Genomic DNA, 17,826 nt, shown 5'->3' on the forward strand with positions numbered 1-17,826 from the left:
ACGATCTAAACTGTACTGTATATTTCTGAAGTTTTAGTCGGCGATTGTTATCTTCAGTCGTTCTGTATGATGCAATTCTTATCTAAAATTAAGAAGAATAGGTGTTTTATTATTAGCGTACTCGAATGCACATTACCTAAAAAATAAGTAATGTATCAGATCGTTTATTTGGACCAATCTTTTGTGACATTATCATATATTGGTGTAAAAAATAGATGGCTTCCAAGGTTTATGTAGCTTTGCAGCCTACTACGTCACCAGTAAAACTTTCAGAATAAATAATTAGCTATTATTATTTAAATGCTTTATAATAATATTGTCACGGCCGGGCCTATGCGGGCTTCATGTTGCTGTGGCCGACCAGTGCTGCAGTTTCACGGAGCTGGCTCCACGATTGCACGAGCCCAGCCTCCGCCAAAGCACATACACTGCCGTCACTACAGACCGACGACAGTGCCCAACACCAGTCAAAACGGGAGACCCACACACCAGTCAGGGCCAAACTCGTCTACCTTAAGTCTACAGGGGGTCGTCTTTAAAGTAGAGGGAACCAAGGTGACCTTATGTCATCGTCGTCAGTCGTCCCCTTATCGTAATTTCCCAGAATTGTCTCTAAGCTCGACGTCTGTACTAAACTGTACGTGACAATATTATAAAGCTAATATTATTATTAATCGCCTGTTGCTGTTTTTTTTTTTTTTAAGAACTGGTCGTTTTTTAAAGCTGTTATTGCTCCATTCGAGTACGATTAATTAAGCGATTTGGTATCCATGTTGTTCAACGGGCTCATACTCGCGCTCGTACTTGGCCACGAGCCCACGACTCTAGCGCCGACATGGCACGAAGATGGCGCCAGCAGCATATAGCCGACGGGAGTAGCGGCAGCGGTGTAGCCGAGGGAAGCGCTATAACCAGCATATGCGGAACCAGGACTCCGGGAGCAGCGGCGTAGGGAAGTCCAGTGAAGCCGGCATAAGGCAAGTACTGGAGGGCAGCGGCAACGGCAGCCACCAAAACAGCCAAAACCATCTACAAGGAAACAAACAACAGACAAATGATTTCAATTTCAGGGTGGTTAAATGATATGCGTTGCAGAGGCGAATTGTTTGGGCTACGTACCAAGCACTTCATGCTGATTTGAGTAGAAGAGTAAGCATAAGTCTGAACTATTAGCTACATAAAACTCAATTAGACGTTTAAATTGCACGTCGCTATAGCAGCCTACGGTAATAAATTATTTACCATTGACTTGTTTACAAGGAGAGGTATAAGAAATAGATAATTGTTGAGCTTACTTGACGATCAAGTGTTGTGTCTATTCCACCTTTGAATGTTCAATTCATAAACCTTTTCGTCAGAAACGAGCGCGCGTTCCTCGCGCGTTTCCGTGCGACACAAGTTTGCCCAACGGAAATATATGTACCATAGCAGTTTGTGCCTCTTTCTTGTCACTTTTCTTTATGATGTTGGGAACTACGTATACATACGTATTTGGCACAAAAGTGGGGTTAGATAGAAAAGAAAACCAAGAAAACGACGACCAGCTAAGAAAAAAGGTCTGCTAAGTTCCAGGTGTGTGGATGAACATATAAAATTTGAAAGTAGGCTACTATGCAGTCTGAAATGAGTGAAATCTCCTGTTGGATGTTGTTGCCTCCTTCAGCTCTGCGACTTCGTTGCTATCAGTCATACGGCTCCTCACAAACCTGAACAAAAGAAAGATTGTGCTACTGCTTCGTATTCGTAATTTCAGCTGCAGTTTGCGACACTCATCGCAAGGAACGTGAATTGTTACATTTTTAAATAAGGAAAAATTATGAAGGTTAACGAGGTGAAATAATATTTATACAAATAGAAACACAAAATTAAAACATACTGGGCTTGAGTGTATGAGTTGATATGTGTCACTTGAACAAATTTAAGCGAAAAGAATTTGCTATATTTATTATCTAAGAATTAACATTTAAAGAAAAAGAGATCGTTTAAAAAAATGTATTTCTTTTCCATTGAGCTGATTTCCGTCTTTATTCCCCATATTCAATATAATCATTGTGTATCCTTGTTGTTCGACGGGCTCGGGCTTTTATTAGGCCACAACTTAAACGCCGTTCTGGTAAGACATGGGGCCAGGGACAACGTGGAAGATGGAGGGAGGCAGCGGCGAGGTAAACAACGGAGGCAGCGATGCAGCTTAAGGGAGAGTCACCATAACTACCATATAATAACTCAAAGTTATATGTGCTATGCATTGGCGGAACTCAAGGACTAACACGGTTGCATGTTTTTCTTTATTTTTGTAAACTGGCTACGGTGTCCACCCGTTTCGGCACTTTTTTCGGCACTTTTTTCGGCACTTTCTGTTTTGACGTTTTCGGCACCCATATAAAACGCTTGGTCCCCCCTTGTATTTAAAATCTCCTCGTTCATTAAAAAAATCTTTCCGTTTCGGCACTAATATTCTCCGTTTCGGCACAAATTGTGTCTTTTTCGGCACCAACTGTGTCCGTTTCGGCACAAAAACAAAAAATTATTTTTCAAGTCATCTAGGGGTGATTTTCATTTCCTCCATCAAATTCACCACGTCTACCTCTGCCTCGCACAACCCGCACAGATTCACCACTAACCTCATCATCAACTCCTCCAGAAAAGTTTGGGAATGCGTTTTGTGCAAAGATGTGGGAGACAATAAGGCAAATAAAGGAAACTTACTTCTCATCTCTAAAGTCATCTTAAGAAAAAAAACGGGGAAAGATGGTAAAAACGATTCTGATGATATGAATGTAGACTTCCGATTCTAATGAATGCCCAGTCGTCTCATGTAGGCATCGAACCCTTCTATCCCGCATATTAGTCGAATGCTATGCCACTGTGCACTGAGTCCCTATTCAGCTGAACGAAGGGCAAGTAGAAATCGTACCAAATTTACTAAATAAGACAAACAGATGTATCTCATTTCCGACCTTACGATTACACCATTCATTTTTGCATGGTTAGTTATAAAATATGCATCTTAGTTATAAAATGAATTTCCTCTAATAAATTATATTATATCAGAGATTCAAACCCGGATGTCCCGCACTCAAGCTGAATACTATGCTTACACGCCAAGAAACTCAGTTCAATTCTAAAGAAGTACGAGAACAGATCACGCTAATTTTCATTTTTACCGATACTGAGCAGCGATATATCTTAAAATATAGATATAAGATATCGATACACCTGAAATCTGAAATTGACGATATATCGACATCCCTAATGATAATGAGCAAATAAACTTTATGAATAAATAATCTAACATCTGAGAAATGTATATAGCACTTGATAATAAAGCGTCTAAGAACAAAGTGGGCAAAATTTCACAATATATACACGGTGCCGAAACAGACAATAATAGTGCCGAAACGGACAAAAAAGGCTAAGAAAACATGCATCGAAATACCAATACTTAGGACCACCTCTGGTGGCGGTGCCGAAAAATACAATCGCAGTGCCGAAACGGAAAAAATTGGTGCCGAAACCACCAAAATTCAAAGTGCCAAAAAAAGTGCCGAAACGGGTGGCAACCCTGGCTACACGACCTAAAAAAAAAAGGATAAAGTTTTTTTTAAACTATCTCGTTGTATTATATTGTAATTTTTTGCTCTCTCAAGCTATTATAAAAACGACAACAGCAAGAGGTAGACCTTAACAAATGAAATGTAAAGTTTGATAACTTGTAATTTTATTGTTTTCGAAAAAGAACAATTCAAAATTCAAGCAAATCCGATTGAAATGTACGTAATTATAATAATTTGTCTTGATTGGTTGAATCACTGAATGTATCAAAATTGCGGTAAACGAATAAACGCATTAAGAAAACTTTAAATTCCTCGTAGGTTCCTAATGAATTTCATATTACGAACCATAATAGTACTTCTTTTGGTGTGACCCATGGCTAGAACTGTGTCCTCAAAGACTTGGACTACAAAATCTTCTGAAGCAGTCTGTAGGCTTTCAAGTGCATTAGGGGTAAACCTACTGAGAAAAGCTTACTTTAAAAAACTGTGGACCAAACACACATAGGTTTTGGAAAGAGAACAAACCTTGCAGTTAACCTGTAAGCATATAGAAGACATCCTGAACAAGGCGCTGGAATGAGGCTTTCTGAAGTGGTAAAAGAAAAAGGAATTAAGTCTTCACATGTTCTATCTCAATATACAGTACCTACCGGCGAAGTTGTTACTGCGTACCAACTTCGCCCGTTTTTACATGGCGTCTTATGGCACTACGCAACTTTATTTTTTATTTTTTTATTAGCAGCCTAGTTGCTGTAGTGTAAAGATTTTTGGGGAGGGAGGTCACTACATAACTGTTAACATGAAAAAAATACGCCCTCCCCCTTTTTGTACATTTCCCTACCCCCTGGAACTGGCGCCATGCGTAACCGCTTCGCCGAGCGAAACTTTGGGTAGTTGCCGTGCTTTTCTCATGGCGCTACCAAAAAAAGGGCCCTTTAAAAAAAAATCATTAAAAATTAACCGCTATAGTTACGCACTTCTAGCTTTGACTAAAAGATGAAGACTAAGTTTATCTACATTTTAAGTTATTCAATTTATTTTTTTGTTAAAGTGTAGGGGTGTAAAAAAAAGAAAAAGAAAAAAACGGCAAAATTTTCCCCGAATGATGAGTCTCTCTAGTGGTAGGCATAGCAACTTCTTGTTCAGAGACGATAAATTTTGTCATTTTTTTCTTTTTCTTTTTTTTACACCCTTAAACTTTAACAAAAAAATTAATTGAATTACTTTTTTTTTGAATAATGCCGTGACTTTGCCAGGTAGAAAACATTTTCTAAGGTGTTTTTTTTCATTAAAAAAACTTTAAAAGCAACCCCAAAAAACCCTGCTTTTCAAATGATAAAACCCCGAAAAACACTAGAATTTAAAAAGAAAACTCATAGAAATGATAAAAACTTTCTTTTATGTTTTAAAAATTTAATAGAGTAGTTGGACATCCTGCGTTGCCAAGTCATTTGTGTCCAAAATGGACAGGCCAATAAAGTCAACTTGATCTTCGTCAGAGCCATGACTTATGGTTGTCCGACTCAACGTTAAAGGCTTTCAAAAGCTTTTGGCGTCGTTTTGAATTCGTGACGACAATCACTGCCACCTGGTGGGTGTGTAACAACACTACGTGCCAGGCGCCACCTTACTACCATTTGAAATTTCTGCAATAATCTGTTTTTTTCTTCAAAACATTTATTTTTATTTGTAAATCTTATTTGGCAACATCGCATACCACTCACAGTGAGCACTCTCATGGACTACTCTAATTAAGGACGGGACTCTTAGCCACCTCGCAGTGTTAAAGCTAATCGGGCGGGGTATTTTAATGAAAAATAAAAATAATGGATAAATTCAGTTTTTTACGCCGAATCCAACTATGTATACGAATCTAAATGAAAAAGATTATTAAGAAGGTTTTATTTTTATAGTTTTTCTTTCGGGAGGAGTGGTATTAAGTAAAAACACCGGTGCCATCAATCAACCAAACACACTAAGCTCTTAAGAATATACGCTATAAGGTGAAAGATAGTTAGGTAGCTATGTCAGAAGACTAGAGATAAGAGAGTGGTCTCTCTTACTTTAGGTATGCACGCTTGGGCATCTACTTGCAAACTCAAAGAGCTTAGGGTTTCTAGTTCCTAGATGGCACCGGTGTTTTTACCTATTTCAAATTTTCCTTAAAGAAAAATTGAAATATCTCTATAAAAATAAATTTTAGATATAGGAACATTAGTTTATTCAATGTTTGTTTTAAAATTCAGATTCCGATTCTCCCAGAAAAAAATTTACATGGCCAAAATAGGAAAGGCCGAAGAGTTCCGTCCTTAATTAGAGTAGTCCATGGTACTCTAGAGCTAGCACTTAACGAATTGTGGGTGCTGAGTTCCAATCCTCTCAATATAGGATTGTGCGTCAACGGGCATTCTTAACGTTGTGGGAATAGTAGAAAGTGTGTTTTTGATTTTTTAAGCATAGTAATACTTATCCAATCATCTAAGTGTTCAGGAATATCATAGTTTAGAACATTCTGCGTCTTATACTGAAAAATCCAAATATATAATTCGTCCACCCTAGATTACTCATGAAAATTAAAGAGAGTCTAATCCCCCCCTTTTTGAGATGTCACCAGCAGCTAGAATTTCGTTTAGTTTTTTTGTCTAGTTTTTTTTAAAATAATTATGAGGATAATTGTTATTTTGGGATAGGGTAATGGACGTTCAGGACAGGTACATTCAGGCCAGCGACGTTCAGGCCAGGACCTGAAAGTCCCCGGGCCACCGACCTGAATGGCCAAATCCTTCAGGCAAGTCAGTGGCCGTGACGATCAGAGCTTCATTTTCTATCTGAGCTCATAAAGCCTTTGATAATCTGCTGTAACAGATGTTACTTTATATTAAATTGAATACATTATTATTATTATTAACTTGTAACTATGGTGACGATCAGCTTAAAAGAAGCGATTTAGGAATGTGAAGCTGGATCTTATTAGAATCGGGAGCGAATAGCGTGTTTGTAGCCCTTTAGACTTGAAATACGAATAATTGCAAAAAAACTATTTTGATTTTCTTACTGTAGCTTGCTGTAAGCCAGTCAGAAAAAAATAAAGCCAGATGAAATAATATGCTGATGATGGATGATAATACATAAGAGGATGGTAGCTTGACGAGTTTTCAACTAGAAAATTCTAATTGACCCCACGTTCCATTGCCCCGAAAACACGGGCTTCCTTCCCCATCTTTCCTTAGTAATAGGGGAGGGCGGGGTTATGTTGGACGGGTCCAGCATTGGAAAAATTATCCTGTGACTAAACTCTTTAGAAAAAAAATTGAAAAAAAAATCATTTTAATGATGAGAATGTTATTCATTATACGAGAATGTAATTTGATGTTTCCATCTATTTAATTTCTCAAGATATCATTAAAAGTAAGAAAACCGCTAGGAAGAGAATAAAAGAATGGAAAAGGGGGAAAGGTGTGAATATATGGGGGTGTGTCACTTATTGTTTCATTTTGTCGATGTCAATCATCTCTCCTGTCATTCACCCACTATTCCCTTTCGTCATTGCGTCTGAATCTGAAGCTGCTACTGATTTTTAAATGGTTAATATTCGAGCTGGATTTACGAACGTTAGGAAACTTCCAGGAGATCGAGATGGAGCTACTCATTACGTGACACCCGACGACATGATTTATCTCGTGGAAAGAAACAGGCAAGTAGTTTTCATTGACTGTGCACTCTATATACCTTAATAATTTAATTATTCTTTAGGGGTCATGTTTGTTACCTCCATTGTCGTTTGAAACAGTCACAAGATTGTCCGAATCGAATGACGATGAGAAACGGAGTTTACGTTCTTAATGAATCGCCTCATAATCATGGTCCAGAGACTCAAGAATTGCGAAGAATTGCCCTAGTTAATGAATGTGTCGCTAAAGCTGCTGCTGAACCTGGCAATTTAAGTGACATTTTTAGAGAAATTCATTGCACCAGGTAAATATTGTATTTGTGCATGATTTGTACTTTCTTAAAACATGCTTTTAATTGCTGACGTGCCAGCTTCGAGCGATGACGCCATTCAAAAAAGAATGCAAAATGCAAGGAGAAAGAATGGGCCCTCTCTGCCGAAATCTGTACTCGATATTGAAGACATTTGTACCAGATTCGACGATTATGGGTAAGAATGTTTTTTTAACAAAGATTGTATTTGTTTTACTAATTAATTTATTTATGCAGTAAAACACACGAGGGTAAACCGTTCTTTAGTAAGATTGTTGACAAAGTGGTGGGTGGCGTCGCAATGTACGGCGTCATTTTTATTTCCCTCTCGATTTTGGCTCTTCTTGGTGATGCCACCACTTTAGCGTCAGACGGAACTTTCAGATCTGCCCCTGAGTTGTTCAACCAAGTGTATACAATTCACGTTGATTATCAAGAACATTCTTTTCCGTTCGCGTACGTATTGATGACGCACAGAAACCAGCTGCTCTATAGTGATGTGTTGAATCACATTAAGGAAACTGTTTCATTGGAGTTTCTAGGCATCAGTCTTTGTAACATTAAATACTGTATTTCTGATTTTGAGCCTGCGATTCTTGGGGCACACATATGACAACAGATATCGATGCAAGAGGTGAGAAGAGAAAAAGAAACCCACAAGCGGTACTAGCAACAAGTACTAGAAGAACTAAGCGCCCATCTTGGCTGGTTGACTATGAGGAATAGGGAGCATGATTATGATGTTTAATTGTTCCGTTAGTTTTATCGTTTTAAGATAACAACTTTTTTCTTATTGCTTTTGTGATTAATTGCATTTTGTAATCTGTGCAAAATTTCTCGCCGTCGTTAATTAATTTTTGATTTATTCCCTCTGTTTTTTTTTACAAACAACGCCTTGATTTATGACATTCAAATACAAATGACGTTATTAACAAAAGTTACAGGGATATTTAATAAACAAACACGTAGGAAATCCAGTGGGGGGGAAATCGCATTTTGTCGGAGTAAATTCGGGAACTGTCGGGGTAAAATCGACCTCTGTCGGAGTTTTGTCGAGGTCTTGTCAACTTTAAGTTTTGTCGGGTGGATATACCCTTGCCCTATTTTTTCCTTTTTTTCTATAGTTTTTTTGGGTTACGACCAAGTAATAGCTCACAAATTAAATATAAAATATAATAAAAAAATAGCCTACCCATCCCTTTATCAGTTGTAATAATTTTCAAATTATAAATGTACTTGATTAAAACATTATAACAACTTTCCTTGATGACCATTGCTGGGGGTTGTTTGGACAGGCGCTCGGGGGCAAAATTAGACTGCAAGGGAGATTGAGATACTGAAACGCCCCCCTTTTTCTTACTTTTTGTCCGATTTGTCCAGTTTTTACCCTCTAGTTTTAATTTATGAAATTCTGTGTTAATTAACAAGAATTCAACATTTTTTTTTACAAAACAAGAGAACAGAAATTTCTCTACTTTAATATTTACAAAAAAACAATAAAACTTTAGTAAAAGTTCTTTTTTTGCTTGTCCAATTGATCACCCAAACCGTCCTGTTTTACCTCGTTTTTTTTATTTGTTGTATCTTGTTACGATTTTTCTAAACTCACCTAGAACCCTGAGAAAAATAGGGAATATGAGGGAAAGAATAAACTATACTTTCATCATTTTTTTTGTCAAATCGTAATGAATTTCGTTAAAATCGGTTATTTTACAAATTTTGTCCAGGATAACCCCGCCATCCCCTATACTATACCCTGCTAGCACAGCTGGTCTAATATCCGTCTATTTGACGTATGTTTATCCATTCTTCGTTGCGTCTATTTTCCATAAAAAAATACGAAGAAACTACGTACTGCTACGTTCAAGCATTTCATTTATGTTGTAATCTTGTCTATTTTGTATGAGTTTTAACTGTCTAATTGACGTAATAATTTCACATAAACTGGATTTACTTTTCTTTGTTTAAAATGGCGTCCATTAGATGACCATAGCGGACGATAAATGGACAGACCTAGTTTGGACGTCCATTGGATGCAAATATACGTTTAGTTTTATTTAAGTTCACCTTAACTACAACAATGGACGGCTACAACACTAGAATCCAAGCTAAATTTGTTCTATCAGTTGACAGAACTCACATGAAAAATAAGACAATTTCTTAAATGTTATAAGCTAAGTAACAATAAAACAGTAAAATTAAAAAGTACATAAAATCTAATTCTATTGTTTTTTATTTTTCTTCTTTAATCCTATTCCTTATTTAACGTGGATGTAATTAGCTGTTAATTTAAGTTATTTGACAATTTCTAAGTTATAACATATGAATCATAAAATTGTATAGTAACTGTGAGAAGCGTTCTAGTGGATAAAGCGGGAGATTGGAATACGAAAAATCTAAGAATCGGTTCCATGGTGAGTCAAATCTTTTATCTTCTTTGTAAAACTAGCTTTCTTTGCTTGAAAGACACTACCAATATGGCGGAATGAATATGAAAGACAACAGTATAAGGTGGACTTAATATGGAAGACATAATCATGTTAGACTTAATTTGATTAACAACACTACCAATTGGACAAACTTAGTAAGAGCCAGCTACTCTTGATTTTTTTCTCTAATAATTTGAACGGCTGGAACTGGTTGCTTTTTTATGGTTAGAATGCCTAGTACCTAACGCCTTGTAAATCTATTCGGGTTTCCCGACGAGCGATTCATTTTCATGAACAACTTGAGTTTTTGGCGGAGAAATGGGTCGAGTAGTTCAAGCAGGTGTTCAATTGGCCCGTATGGTTCTTGCAATCTCTTCAGTTTCGTTGACTACTTTTCTGATATCAGCTTCATGATCGTGGTGTTCTTGAGCGATGGTTGTGTGGCGTTGATCGATTGGGAATGATTGCGTCCCTACCAAAGGGTGCTAGAGCTGGTAGATTTTCAAGATTCATGGTGTTTCTGATTTATGGTGCACTACAATGAGCACTTCTCTTCTACTTCAGCAACAAATTCTTTTCTGGTGTTTTTTTTTACTGCGTGACAGTTTCAAGCTTTATAGGAGATCGGGTCTTCGACGGCACGGGTAAGAAGAAAAGGTCAGCTTAGTCAAATGTCAACGATTTGGCGATATAAAAATGGAACGAGATGAAAAGTAACGAAGTTAAAAAAATAGAATTGTGATGATATAGGCTACGATAAGACACGAAGGTCGACGGAGGATTTTACATGAGTGCGCAGACAATAGAATCAACGAATATGTCAATACATTAGAGGAGACCGGACCCATGTTGGACACTGTATCACGTTAGACAGGGTCGGTAAAAATAGTAAAAATGATTTTAAAAATTCAATTTTTCTATAGTTCATTGTTTGTAGTGTAAGAATTAACTGTAATAAGTTTCATGAAAATCTAATTGTTATTTCCTGAGATATTCAAGAAATAAAAAATACGCAATTTTTTTCCCCACTAACGGTGCGATTGTGCCAAAGTTTGACGGGTGAAGTAAAATCTGCTCACATACAAACATAGGCTAGTCATTTTCCAACAGTATTCACAAAAATTTTTATTTTTAAGTATGATAGTTTAGACGATATTCACATTTTAGTGGAGGACGGTATCTCGGGGTCATTTGGGACAAGATTGTCCTATCTTAACGAGAGACTTCAGCGCCACCAACATTTTTTCCCTATCTCACCCAATCTAAAAGTTACAATTCTTTTTCTATAGGAAATCTTTTTCAGTTTTAAATATATCATTTCCAAAATTTCTGGAAGGTTTAACCACATTAAGATCTACATTTCCTTATTTTTTAATAATTTTTTATTCATCCTTTCCCTCTTTTAATACCCAGTCCAACATGGTACAGGCGTCTGTCCAATATTACCCCCGTCTGGTAAAAAACACGAAAAAATTTAAATCTCAATAACTTTTATACTTAAGTACTTAAGGTACTTACTTACGTACTTAAAGTACTTAATTGAAAAAAAAAATCATGTGTGTGCGGAAACTATATCCGCGTGTTTTTTCAAAAATTTCTCTCTTTCGCGTAAGGGGATGGGAGATTTGGGGATAAACCGGAACTGTCTAATATGGGTCCGGTCTCCCATATAGATGTTATTCCGACCAAAAATAGTAGACATGCCAAAAAGTCGTGCGCAGTTTACTCCGATGCGCACCACTGTGGCCGATAACAGAACAAAAAATTTTATTACTCTTGGCACTTAACCTAGGTAAAATCCTTTGTTCGAGAAGCAGACAGTTCTCGAACAAAGGATTGTACCTACGTCATCTGTCAAGCATAATTAAAATTTCCGTTCTGCTATACAAAAAATAAATAAATATAACAATAAAAAAAAGGCACATATCAGATCCCAAGGAAAAGTCAATGGCTGTCAACGGTGTGATGTTACGGTGCTGATCGGTGTAAGAATCACCGAACAGTTTTTGTGTTGGAGTTGTTTACTTCCAACCGCCGCCAAATTAACTTCGTCACAAATAGTCGTATTTGGATTAGTCGGAGCAAGTCGAAAATTTTCAAATTCCACTCTGAATGTTAAAGTCAAAAGACAACGCGTCATCAAGACAATTCATACGAACACATAAAATAAAATGAGTAATTACTTCGAATGCTACTGCTCGATGAAGTCAATCCATCGCCGATTGTAGTTCCACCGACCCTGACTGATACCTGGATTAATAATGTTATACCGAGTGACGTAATTGGTGTAGATAGAATCTAGTAGGGCAAACCACGTAAGATGATCTGGTAGCCACCACGCTGAAGTTAAGTGGATATCAAAAAATAATTTTAAGGCTTTCAGATTTCACCGCATGAATAAAGACTTTACTTAAGGCCAACTTAAAAGTGAGTGTTCGGCTCACTCCACAGACCGTGGCTTACAGCAAAAATCCTGATTTGATAACTTTCAGGTTAAAGATTTCCCGACAGGATCCGCGGTTCCGTTACTTCACGGGTCTTAGAATCGCCTAAATTAATATTCATTTGAAAAAAGGGACAACCTCTTGATTTTGTTCAGGTTTTCTACAGGTATCATTCCGAATGTAAACCACATCTCACCACACCACATCACACCACATCTGTCTTTTTTGTAAATGACATCAAATTTCCAAGCAGAGACATTTAAACCGTTCGGCACTGGAGTAAATTCTTTGATGATTGGAGACGAATGATCGGAATAAAATTAATAATGACGATTTATTCGAGAATAAATTTATGAATAAATTATACTTGTAGCTTGATAAACGGTAATGGAGTCACTTTCCATTCCAACCATTACTAAGGCAATGATAGATAGAGAACAATTGCGACCCGGTCTTGACCAGTGGATTAGCGGAGGTATCTAGAACGTCACTTGTATCGGCAGCGTTAAGAGCTGTCACATCGCCGGCAGAAGGAGGGTTACTATCTATCTCAACAACCACTTGATATGCTATCCGGTAGGCATCTTGTTGAGAGCAAACTTTAGGCAATCAATCGAGAACTAAATCCGGTGCAGATGTTACACCCTCAGTTCGCCTCAGTTGTAGGAGAAGGAAGAGAGGCTGTCAAGTTATGAACAGTTGGAGGATTTTTTGGTAATATAATAACATGTAATACGGGGGTTGCTCACCTTAGGAATGTTTGTACGAACCTAGGCCGGCCAAAAACCCATTCTGTAATGATCTGTGCCTGGAGGGACCAGAACCAAAGATGCAGCTTCATCGGGAAACCTGATGCTCACCGAAGCTACGCCAACTTGCTGAGCCTGTAATACGAAAAAACACAAATGACACAAATGTAAAATAAATTAACTTTCCGTTATGCAACAATCGAACCAGTTATTGATGGATCACAAAGTAAACAAGAGGGAAAAAAACGAATATTGAGATATTTCTGGGTTCATGTATCTTAAGAGAAAGAGGGCGAGGCAATCATGGCAAGAGACGAGAAGCCGTATGACGGTACACAAGATTCTAAACGAGGACCAATCAATACGCGAAAAAAAGTTATGGAAATAAAATGGGGAAATTTATAAAAACAAATAGCAACGCTTATTCTCAGCGCATTTGTCACTTTAATGATGGGGAAATGCGTTTGAATCACCGGCAGACGTCATACTCAACATTGATCTACATTTTTAACTTCTAAAATGTGTCCCTTCTAAATTAGAAGGCCCCTCGACGATTTTTAAAAATATTTCAATTCCAGCTGATGATTTTGTTATATCTCTGCTATACTAAAAGAGGTAGTGGGGGAGTGGAGATCATCCTCGGAAACTGCATGCGCGTGTTCATTCACACGCCGCACGTATTTCGTCAATATATTTTTACTATCGTATCGCCAAACCAAAAGAAACAACTCAACTCTTTTGTTATACCAATGAGTTTGTATCATGATGAAGCGAGAGAAATGATACAATAGTTAATATTATTTTTTAATACATCTATGATTATTAGAGAAACCCATCAGGTTGCAAACTATGGAACGCAAAAGGGACAACAAATTTACTGCTCCAAAGTAAGCATTAATTTAATGCTCTCAAAAAATAATTGCTCAAAATTTAGTGCTCTCTTGCATCCGCCCTCTAGCGGGCGGTTCAAAATATTTCGTTTCTCCGCCTGCTTGTGAGAGGAGTTAGAAGCTATTGATAAAAAACCAATATTTAACTTAACTATGGGATTTATAAAATCGAATGCTTGCTCTTTTTCTTTCCTCATCACCTTTGCCAAACGCCATCCAAGAATCCTGAAATCCGTCATCCATCCATTACGGATTCCGGCGATGACGAACATCGGAACATGCCAGGACTAATATTGCTACTTCTGCTTAGGCTACTTCTGCTGGCAAAAAATTTGTTATGTATGAGTTTTTTATATGTTTGAGTCGTGGTATCCACCAAAGTAGGTGCATACCAACCGAAAAATGCATTATTAGGATACAACGACTCAAGCATACAAAATACTCATACGTAAGTAACATAACAACATTTTTAGCAATAGTGCATTGGAGTAAGCTGCGCACCGCTTTTGCTTTTCACGTACTTTGAATTCCAAAAAGGTCTATACAATACAAAATATTAGCTGATAAAATACTGATGATCAATATTTACTTGTCGAGTGTACTAAATTAAAAAGTTTATTTTAAATTATATTAGGACCCATGAAAAAATAAAAATAAATTGTTTTCCAGCCAAAGTTGTGAAAAGATCGTCGTGGGCTTAAAGAGTGTTCAAATTGAGGAATTCCTCCGAAAACCGGATAGCTTTGAATTGAATGAACTCTCCGATTCCGGTTTGGGGGAGAAAATGATAGAATTTTTCTCAACGGATAACTACGGTACAGTTCTACACAAAATAATCAGGTGATATATTAAATAACTATTGAATTAACTATTTCTGAAAACTTATATTTTACTTTTTGCTCCATCAGCGTTTACAAACCCTACATTGCATTGAAAGGGGGCTTTCAGATGTTCGTGCAAGCTGAACGTGGGAATTGCCAATTTATAAAGAGATGCTTGCAGCCACTTCTCATTGGTTCACAGTTACAGGTAATTTTAGGTTGCGTCTCACAATTATTTACTCTCAGTAAATTGTTGAAAAAAATTACTATCAACCAATATCGATAGTAATTTTTTAAAAAATAAATAGTACTTTTCATAGTAATTCGATAGTAATTTTTTTCAATGAAAAAGTACTATCGACAAAAAGTTTTTAACATGCAATTTTCTAAAAAGTTACATAAGGTAACCATTCTACTGAGAAAAAATAATTTATTTTTATTTTTTATATTTCACGTCAGCGCAAAACACAATTTATTTTTTTTAAATTTTATGTAACAAATTTTCAGATACTGCAGCATACCAAAGTTTATGTAGCGCCACTGCAGGATGAAACAATTCCCATTACAAACGATCAACAAGCTTCTTACAATGTCGAATGCCTCGAATGCGGAACAACTATTGATGCACTGGAGCTGGTGGCTCATTATTCTATATTTAAAGACAGACTTTGCGAGTTAGGACTCCTAAATCCGGAGAGCTTAAGACTTCTATCAGAATTAAGCCACCAGCAAATAAATGCTACAGAAGAGGATGCAATGGGCGAAAAAATCGTCGCAATTCTGTGCGTGTCAAAAGAGCTTTTTTGATGGACGACGCAATTGGACTGAGGATGGAAATGAGGATTTCCTTGTGAAATTGCCCTGCTGTAGTCCGAAGTTGTTTGCTGAATTGTCACGAAATTGATGAGCCTGGCGTCGATTGTGGTGCTTTACGTTCGGAATTTTTTTGGAGCCTTATGAATGAGGTAAAAGAAATTTTTGATATTGTACTGTCCTCCTATCAGTCCGCAACTGCATCAGAAGACGCAGACAGCGGCCCAGACGAAGGAGAAATGACTGCTTTATCCAAGGAAAACTTTGGTCAACGTCTTTTTACATTTGGACTATTTTGCGGTATATTTAAGCAGCTTAAACTATTTAAGTAATTCATAAACATAAAAATTGTTCGTACAATTCAGGTATAAAAATTATCCAAATTGGGCCGCTGGGTCTTTTTTTTTCTAAGTGCCTTAAAAATAATTTCTAGTGCTGGACAAGACCATCCATTTCTTAGAGGTTTGAATATACAGAAGGTCGCTGATCTGTTGGCGCAGTACAAAAGTGTGCGCTCCTTTTTCGGTGACAAAGTTTTGACTTCTGAAGATTTTCTGAAAAGCGTTTCGTTCGACCAGTTACACGAAGATCTCGCAACGTCATCTTCAGCTGTGTTGCCAGAACCACTTTGAAACTTTCATTTAAAATGTTGAAAGTGGCACTGTTGATTTTCCAACAAAAGGTAGGAAATTGAAATCAGAAGATGTTTTCCAGTTTTGTACTGGGGACCGTCAACCAGGGCGGGATCTAGAAAAAGAAAAAAAAATTTTGTTTTCTTTCAACTGAGCCCGCTGCGCAGCCTTCCACGACCACAAGTTAGGACTTGTTTCAAAAATTGATTTTCTCCCTGACAACTTCCGCAGAGTCGATGGAAAAATTACTCATGAAATCCATCTGCAACGGAGGATCCTTTTCGATGGCGTGAATTAAATCACATTCATTTCGCACAATACTTTCGCGGCTTCAGCCAATAGACCTTATTGGCTTGAGGACTTTTTTCTTTTTAAAACTTAATTGAACTTAATACTGTCGAATTTTAAAATGTTGAATTGTCTAACTGTACTGTTGAATAATTTCACTGATTTACGTTAAACACCGAATATCATACACAGAATATCGTACACCGAAATTCAAACACGGAATAAATACATGGCTAGCAGCTATTCTTGACAAACTTATCGATTGTAGTTTGTTTTCCTTTTATTGCAATCTTTAGTTTTCAAATAATTCTTCTCGGTAATAAATTGAGCTACTAAAATGTATTAATCAATCAATTATATAATCCGTTGATCCGTCCATTTTGTCAGCTTCGGAGACCGTTAAGACATTCAGTATTAAGTCATGATTCAGTCACGATATAATAGGAAAGGTACACTCTCGGCTATCCCCAAAACCGGCGTTTAGTAAAGGGTCCCAAAATTTAGTTTTGTTCAATTTTACAGATAACGAAGGAAAACCCCTATTTTGCTATACCCCCGAGAGGCGAGGGACCTCCTAACCTAGCGAACCTGGCGGGGAATCTTGGGACCCTTTACTAAACACCCGCCGTTTCTTCCAAGAGACTGGGATAGCGCGAGAGTGTACCTTTCCTATTATATCGTAATTCAGTCATTCAGTGGTGAAATGAATATCTCGCAGACTCGCAGATAGAATATACGCCAATCTGGCAAAGGCCAAAGGATAGGATTACCAGGGGTTCGTTAAGTGCTAGCCCTAGAGTGATCACTGTGAGTGGTATGCGATGTTGCCAAATAAAGCCCCTTGGGTGCCTTCGGAATTTAGAGTTAGTTAAATTTTAGATCTAAGTTTGAAATTTAAGATATGGGTGGGATTGACCTAACGTTAAAAAAGGCCACTCTTTTTTAACTTATTCTTACTATGGTTTTTTAAGGGTTTGATATTTACTTAATGTAGCGCAATCTGTTATCAGATCTGGGAAAACCACAGCCGTCAAAAAGGCCGCTACTTCACTTTTTAAATGCATTGAAAAGGTTAAAAGAATCACATAGTTTCTATTTTTAGGTTCAGAAGTATCTAATAAGCTCTATACCTAACTTCGTCATGCCTTATAGTTAAAAACTAAACCTTAAAAATACCCTAAATCGTGTTTTTCGGATTTCCTCGATTCTGATTGGTCGAGAA

The sequence above is a fragment of the Daphnia pulicaria genome, chromosome 4 (assembly GCF_021234035.1).
Source record: "Daphnia pulicaria isolate SC F1-1A chromosome 4, SC_F0-13Bv2, whole genome shotgun sequence".
NCBI classification, from domain to species: domain Eukaryota; kingdom Metazoa; phylum Arthropoda; class Branchiopoda; order Diplostraca; family Daphniidae; genus Daphnia; species Daphnia pulicaria.